This window comes from Mustelus asterias, chromosome 8 (assembly GCF_964213995.1).
Source record: "Mustelus asterias chromosome 8, sMusAst1.hap1.1, whole genome shotgun sequence".
Taxonomy (NCBI): domain Eukaryota; kingdom Metazoa; phylum Chordata; class Chondrichthyes; order Carcharhiniformes; family Triakidae; genus Mustelus; species Mustelus asterias.
Window position 1 is genome coordinate 100,212,380 of NC_135808.1, and position 9,092 is coordinate 100,221,471.

Consider the following 9,092-nt stretch of genomic DNA (forward strand, 5'->3'; position numbering starts at 1 on the left):
TTTTCTGGCCTGTCTAAAAATAAATCTGACAGTAAAATGAAGAAAGTAAGGTAACAAATTATTATTTGTAATAATTATTTGTAAATTATTATGGCTGACCAGCAGAAATAAGACATGCTAGGAGCTAATTAAGCATTGGCTACCTAGTAACAAGCTTAAAACTGTAACATTCTGTGAATGTTAAATCTGTCTTCAGTTGAATATAAGGTTCAGTAAACTGACATTGGCCTGGAGACAAACAGCAAAAGAGGAAAATAAGCAATTAGCATCAGCAGCTGGAAAACCATCCTTGAGAAAGGAAAGAATGGTTCAAACGGAATGGAAAAATTTGATAGTTTGATGGTGTGCTAAAAATTTTGGCAATTTAAAAACAGAATTAAGTCTGCAATTAAAATTGCAGATACTTTGCCAAATGTTCTAGGTATGTCGTAGTATAACGCAGGGGCATTACTATTGCAAGAACATGGGAGCAGGAGTAGATCACACGACACATCGAGCCTGCTCTGTCACTCAGTATAATCTTGGCTGATCTTGGGCTTCAACTCCATTTTCCTGCCCAGTCTCCAAGTCCCTTAATTCCCTGAAATCTGTCAATCCCAGCATTAAATATATTCAACTATGGAGCACCCACAACCTTCTGGGGTAGAGAATTCCAAAGATTCACAACCATTTCAGTGAAGTAATTCTGAGGCATCTCTGTGCTAAATGATCGGCCCCTTATCCTGAGACTGTGCCCCCATGATTCTCCCAACTAGCAGAAAAAAATCTCAGCATCCACCCAATCAAACCCCTTCAGAATTTGTAGGTTTCAATGAGAACGCCTCTCATTCTTCTAAACTGCAGAGAATATAAGCCCAATTTACTCAACTTCTTTGGGGCAGCACATTGGTTAGCACTGCTGCCTCACAACGCCAGGGACCTGGGTTCGATTCCTGGCTTGGGTCACTGTCTGTGTGGAGTTTGCACATTCTCCCCGTGTCTACATGGGTTTCCTCCGGGTGCTCTGGTTTCCTCCCACAGTCCAAAGATGTGTGGGTTAGGTGGATTGGCTAAATACATGGGGTTCAGGGGAGAGGGCCTCGGTGGGAATGTTGTCAGTGCAGGCTTGATGGGCCAAATGGCCTCCTTCTGCACTGTAGGGATTCTGTGATTCTTTTCTCTCATGATAACCTTCTTATCCCAGGGATCGGTATAGTGAACCTTCGCTGTACTACCTCCAACGCAAGAATATCCTTCCTTAAATGTGGAGACCGAAACTGCACGTAGTATTCCAGATGTGGTCTCACCAAAATCCTGTACAACTGTAGCAAGACCTCTTTATTCTTGTACTCCAATCCTCTTGTGATGAAGGCCACTATGCTAGTTGCCTTCCTAATCACATGCTGCACCTGCATATTAACTTTCTACACTCCTTGCACGAGCACACCCAAGTCTCTTTGAATGTTGACACTTACAGGTTTATTCTTTACAACCAAAGTGAATAACTTCACACTTCCCTATTGCACTGATGGCATGTCCTTTCTCCTTTACTCAGTGTGCTTTGAGTAATGTCCAGAATCGCTATCTGTCAATGAAAGATGGATATTCTTGTTTGTGGATAATGATACTTTGTCCTGCTGATACACTGTTTACGTTGCCAGGAGACGTAACATATAAAATTATGCTGTCTGGAAGCTAAAGGAGCAGAACAGAATCAGCTGCAATATGAACAACTCTTTTAGAACAAATGATGTATTTCAACACGAGTCACTTCCCCTCAATACTTATAGGAAAATACAAGGAAAGTACGAGGAAAGATTCTACAATCCATTGTTTTGGGCAAAAAACCAACTAACACTCAAGGCCTCAACTAGCTATCCAGTTCTCCCTTCAGGAATCCCATATTCTCTGTTTCCTTGGAAAGGCCAATTTTCACACTCACCACCATCTGCAAAAATGTAATGTAAGCTTTGGTGTCCCTTCATTCAAGCTTGAGATGACATCTCTTGCTTCTAGAGCTTGTCAAAAGGTTGAACATATTCTTAAGGTTCAATTCATCTATTCATTTAAGAATTGTGTGTAATATTTCTCTGAGCCTTCTTCCACAGTGAACAAGCATTTCAGCCTCTTTATTTTTATTCTTTCATGGGATGTGGGCTTCCCTGGCTAATCCAGCTTTTTATTGTCTGTCCCTCATTGCCCTTGAGAAGATGGTGGTGAGCTGCCTTTTTAAACACTGCTGCAGTCCATGTGTTTTAGGAACACCTGCAGTGATGTTAGGAAGGAAATTCCAGGATTTTGACCTTTCCCCTTGAGTTCTGCTCTCTTGTCTATGTTGGACTAAAGCTGTAATGAGGTCAGGAGCTGAATGACTCTGGCAGAACCCAAAATGATCGTCAGTGAGCATCTTATTTCTGAGTAGGTGCTGCTTGATAGTAATGTTGAGGACCCCTTGCATCACTTTACTGTGGGGTGGTAATTGGTCAGATTGGATTTGTCCTGTTTCTTGATAACAGGACATACTCGAGCATTTTTCCACATTGCTGAGTAGATGTCAGTGTTGTAGCTTTACTGGAGCACCTTGATTAACGGCGCAGCCATTAATGGAGACTTGTGCTCCAGAAGTTCTGGAGCACAAGTCTTCAGCACCATTGCTGGAATATTGACAGGGCCTATCACCTTTGCAGTATCCACTGCCTTTAGCTGTTTTTTGTAATCATGTGCAGTGAATGGAATTGGCTGAAGACTGACATCTGTGATGCTGGGATCACAGGAGCAGGCACTTCTGGCTGAAGATTGCTGCAAATGCTTCAGCGCTGTCTTTTGCACTGATGTATTGGACTCCTCCATCATTGAGGATGTGGACAATTGTGGAGCCTCCTCCTCCAGTGAGTTAATAATCCACCAGCATTCATAGCTGCTGAGACAGGACTGCCAATTTAGATCCGATCCATTGATTGTGGAATCACTTAGCTCTATTACTTGCTGTTTATGCTGTTTGGCAGCAAGTAATCCTGTGTTGTAGCTTCACCAGGTTGACACTTCATTTTAGGTATGCCTGGCATTACTCCTGGCATGTCCTCTTTCACTCTTCATTGAGCCGGTGTTTATCCCCTTGCTTAGTGGTAATGGTAGAGTGGGGACATGCCAGGCCATGAGGTTACAGATTGTGGTTGTGTGATTGTGCTGCTGTTGGTGGCCCACAGCACCTCATGGATGCCCAGTTTTGATTTGCTAGATTTGTTCGAAATCTATCCCATTTAGCACGGTGGTAGTGCCACACAACACAATGCAGCGTATTCTCAAAATGAACTTGGGACTTTGTCTCCACAAGGATTGTGCGGTAGTCACTCTGACCAATACTGTCACGGACAGATACATCTACGACAGATAGATTGGTGAGATGAGGTCAAATAGGTTTTGCCCTCTTGTTGGTTTTCTCACCACCTGCCGCAGACCCAGTCTAGCTGTTATTTCCTTTTGGACTCGGCCAGCTCAGTCTATGGTGGTACTAGCCACTCGTGGTGATGGATATTGAAGTCTCCAACCCAGAGTAAATTCTGTGCCTTTGCCACCTTCAGTGCTTTCTCCAAGTGGTATTCAATATTAATTCATCAGTTGAGGCAGGCGGTACGTGGTTTCCTTGTCCATGTTTGACCTGATGCCATGAGGCTTCATATTGTCCAGAGTTGATGATGAGAACTCTCAGGGTAACTCCCTCCTGACTGTTTAACACTGCGCTGCCATAGCGGATAGGTTTGTCTTGATGGTGAAACAAGACATACCCAGGGATGGTGATATCTGGGACATTGTCTGTGAAGTATGATTTGGTGAGTATAACTATGTCGTACTGGCCTGTGGGAAAGCTCTCTCAACTTTGGCACAAGCCCGCAGATGTTAGCGAAGAGGACTTTGCAGGGTCGACAGAGCTTGGTTGGTCATTGTTGTTTCTGGTGCTTAGGTCAACACAAGGTGATCCTTTTAGCTTCATTCCTTTTTGGAGGCTTTGTAGTGGTTTGATTCAACCGAGTGGCTCATTAGGCCATTTCAGAGGGCATTTAAGAGTCAACCACATTGCTGTGGGTCTGGAGTCACATGTAGGCCAGACTGGGTAAGGACGGCAGGTTTCCTTCCCGAGCAAATCAGGTGGGTTTTTTAACAACTATTGACAATAGTTTCATGGTCACGAATACTAAGACTATCTTTTAATTTCAGATATTTATTCATTGAATTTCAATTCCACCAGCTGCTGTGGGGTTGGGATTTTGAACTCCTGTCCCCAGAACAAGCTGGACCACTGGATTACCACTAAGCCACCTCCTCTCATAGCTAAATACCATACACTAGGAATCAGGATTGATTGCACTTTTCTGTGATGCCTTCCATGCCTGGATATTCTTGCTGTTGAAGTTGAACTACATTATGCTTAGTCGTACACACTCTGCAGCACCTCCTGGGATTTGTGCTTTAGCCTTTTGGTTATGTATTTCCTTCTCGTTTCCACATATTACACTTTTAATGAGTAATCCATCAGTACTCCTGCACCCCTGTCCCTTAGCATACAGCTGCTCTGTTTCATTCATTACTCTAATCTCATTACCATGCATCTGGCCAGATTAAATGCAATTTGTCACTAATTAGCCCTTCTTCACTAGAATCCAAGATCTCTTTTTATTGAGTTTACTTGTTCCCTAGTTTTTGACCCCCATCCCAAATTGGTGTTATCTCCAATTGCAGGCAGCCCTTCTTCTCTCCCCAGCTATAACTCAATCTTAATCAGAATGGTTCCAGTGCTGATCCTTGTCCCTTTGGTAACCTCTCGTCAGGTTGATGAAGTCCTATTCACAGTCCCAGTGAGGGAAAAACATGATTTGCCTTTAAAAATCCTTGCTGGCAGTCAATGATTAACTCCTGAAAAGAAGCCTGAGGAGGAAATCCCAGCCACCAGCATATACCGAACAAGAGGTTTGCAGTAAATGTAAGAAACAGAGTGGTGCGTGAAGAAGGTGTCCACATGGATACGGGAAGGAGTGAAGTCTTGCTTAACAAAATCCCACTGTGAAAAGGGACATGAGTAGTTGGCAAAAGAACCAGAGGATCATAGAATTGCACAGTCCAGAAGGAGGCCATTTGGCCCATCGAGTCTGAACTGACAAAAATCCCACCCAGGCCTTATACCCATAACCCCATGTATTTACTCTGCTAATCCCCCAATACCAAAGGGCAATTTGGCATGGCCAATCAACCTAACCCAGACATCTTTTGACTGCGGAAGGAAACTGGAGCCCGGGGAGGAAACACCGACACAAGGAGAATTTACATACTCCACACAGACAATGACCTGAGGCCGGAATTGAACCTGTGTCCCTGGTACTATGAGGCAGCAGTGCTAACCACTGTGCCACCGTGCCACCCAGAGAGTTGAGATTTTTTTCTTGTGGAGAGTTATGATGATCTGGAATATACTGCCTGAAAGCACAGTGGAAATAGAATCAATAATAACTTCAAAAGGTAATTGGATATATACTGGAAGGGGAAAATCTTGCAATACTATGAGGAAATGTAGGGATACTATGAGGAAATCGTAGAATCCCTACAGTGCAGAAGGAGGCTATTCAGCCCATCGAGTCTGCACCAACAACAATCCCACCCAGGCCCTATTCCCGTAACCCCACATATTTACCCTGCTAATCCCTTGACACTAGGGTCAATTTAGCATGGTCAATCCACCTAACCCCCAAATCTTTGTTTCCTTTGTGTTTTTATTTCCTTCGTGTGTCCAATAAATTCATTTTTAAATGAATTGAGTAAAGGTTCATGTTGTTATGCTGATGTCATGTATATGTATCTTTGATTTATTGATGGTACACATGGAATACAGTAATCATAGAATGAGTATGAATAAACTTTGTGAAGTATAGTGTTTCAATGAAGACTTGGTTCTGTATTGTTTAAACTATGTATTTATTTATATTTTTGTGTCACAAGTAGGCTTACATTAACACTGCAATGAAGTTACTGTGAAAATTTCCTAGTCGCCACACTCTGATGCCTGTTCGGGTACACTGAGGGAGAATTTAGCATGGCCAGTGTACCTAACCAGCACGTCTTTCGGACTGTGGGAGAAAACCAGAGCACCCGGAGGAAACCCACACAGACATGGGGAGAACATGCAGACTCCGCACAGACAGTGACCCAAGCCAGGAATCGAACCTGGGTCCCTGGCGCTGTGAGGCAGCAGTGCTAACCACTGTGCCATGTGTGTACTTCAGTTTTTGAAGTTACAAGATGAAGTAGGACAAGAAAACAATCCATCAATTGTCACGAAAGGCAAAGGCAATCTGATAGTAATAGAAATGCAAAGTTTCTTTTCAGGGTGGCAACCGTGGCACAGTGGTTAGCACTGCTGCCTCACAGAGGCAGGGACCTGGGTTCGATTCCCGGTTTGGGTCGCTGTCTGTGTGGAGTTTGCAGAGTCTCTCCGTGTTTCCTCCCACAGTCCAAAGATGTGTGGATTAGGTGGATTGGCCATGCTAAATTGTCCCTTAGTGTCAGGGGAACTGGCTAGGGTAAATGCATGGGGTTATGGGGATAGGGCCTTGGGTGGGATTGTGGTCAGTGCAGACTCAATGGGCGGAATGGCCTCCTTTTGCACTGTGGGATTCTATGATTCTCTAAGTGCTAAAATTATTCAAGCAGCATCTATGGAGGAACAGGACTGGAGAATCCCGGCCATTGTATTTTTAATGATCAGCTTGGACAATCTGCATTCACATTCTAGGGGGAGGAGGGGGGAGGGGGGGGAACAGGTCTGCCACATCTCTGCCGAAAATGTTGACTCGCACAGTCCCCTTGAAGAAGTCACAGAATCCCTTGCAACTGTTGGACAAAAAACCCCAAGTCAAGAGGGAGAAAGTCAAACTTTCTCCCTCTTCAGGCATTCTGTCTGCATCAGGCTCTTGGGAAAATGATTCAAAGTTTTAGGACATCCATAATGATGAAGCCTATGTTACAGCAGGTGGAAAGTGCATGATAAACATCACTTCAGTATGCTAATAAACTTAGGGAGCAGGTGCCTTAATAGTTAATCAGCTGGCTGTACTTGCCTGCTACAAGTTTTCTGTGAACCTCCCTGATGTTGCAAGATAAACCTTTTCTTTGAGTCAGTTAACAGCTGTTGGCGTTTGATCCTTTGGATATTTTTTCACGTGATCCGAAATTATACCTCTCCGACTGTTTGATCAGTGTAATATCTATGTTCTTGCACTCATCAGGAAAAGACAAAAAACTTCGACAACATGTCTTTTTTCAGCGATACTTAAGTTCCATACCACCAAATGACTAAGTATAATACCCCTCTGTGCCATCCACAGTTTCAGACTTATTCCAATTTGAGTAAGCCATAGTGTCCATGTTATAGGAAGTTGTGCATAAAAATATGGAATTGTGATAATGTTGCTTCACATTTATGTGCAGTTGATTCACAGCCTGGTGTGACTGTCACACAATATTTGTCAGGAGAGATTTAAACCTAACACCATCATATTCTATACAAATATTTATGACTAAAAGCTTAAGGTTCAAACATAGCAGAACATCTATCAATTTCAGTAGATGTTCAGAAAACTTGCTGGATAACACAAGTTGAAGTGCTTTCTCTAATTATCCAAGGGATAGGCAGTCACAAATTGTCCTTGAGAAGGTGTTCGTGACCTGCCGCCTTGAACTGCTGATGCCCATGAGGTCCACCCCAGTGCTGTGAGGGAGTTCCAGGACTTTGACCCAGTGACAGTGAAGGAAGAGTGATGTAGTTCATGTGATTTGGTGCAGAGATAAATTGAGCTGTGATGATAAATAGAAGTGACGTTTCAGTGGTTTATCAATGTCATCTTGATTGCCTTTTTTTCAACCTGTTTGTTTTTTCCATATGTAAAAGTGGAGTCTCTGGAACTGCGCTTGCTCTGTTCCTGACTTTGGCCTCTTGTGTATCCCCCACTGCCTCCCCATTGATATGTGTCTTTAACTATCCATGCCTATGCTCTTGAATTCACTTCACATCTATTTCCTCCTTTAAAACTCCCTATAAAGCCCAGCTCAATGGAACATTTTGGTCCCTCCTCTCAATATCTCATTTTTTCAGTGTCCATTTTTGTCTTATGACTCTGGGAAGTAATTTGGCTCATTTGCCTGTCAAAGACCCTATTATAAATATAAATCAGTGTTATTTTCATGCACTTTATTTATATGACATTGAAAAATGATCCTTTATAAAATATTTTGTAGCCCCCAATTACAGTAAAATAGGAAAATTCAAGAACACAAGCATATGCATGTATCCTTTACCCTTTTTGTGCATTTGTTGATAAAATGGAAGGCAAAAAGAATGCAGTATTTTTTGATTGTTGTCTATACTTTACTTTGTTGGTTACTGATTGTAACGAGGATGGAAATGCCAGACCTCATCATAAGGAAACACCAAGAACATTGGGCAAGGTTCTCCAGCCTGCCAGCCGCGTATTTCCTGGCGGCAGGGTTCTCTGGTCCCGCTGCTATCAATGGGAATTCCCATTGATATCACCCCGCACCAGTGGGAAACACGCGGGCGCGCGCCACCAGCAGGACTGGAGAATCCCGGCCATTGTATTTTTAATGATCAGCTTGGACAATCTGCATTCACATTCTAGGTGGAGGAGGGGGAAGGGGGGGAAACAGGTCTGCCACATCTCTGCCGAAAATGTTGACTCACACAGTCCCCCTGAAGAAGTCACAGAATCCCTTGCAACTGTTGGACAAAAAACCCCAAAGGCCGCTCTATGATTTTTGTTTGTGTGTCCATTAAAATCAAAAATTCCAAGCCTAAGTGAAAGAGACTGCAAAGTTCCATACTGAATGGTGGGAGATATTTAGGTAAATATGGATGTGGAGTGCATTTACCTGTATTGTGTCGAAGGTGTTTTCCACTAACATTAATGCACATTGCTAAAACTGTGTCGCACTAGTCAAATTTGTGTCTTTTCATTTTTATTGAACAAGATTGGGATAGACAAATAAACACTAGTCAAAATCATCAGCATTAATGCTAATAAGGGCTCCAAGCATATGCAGGCGAGTCT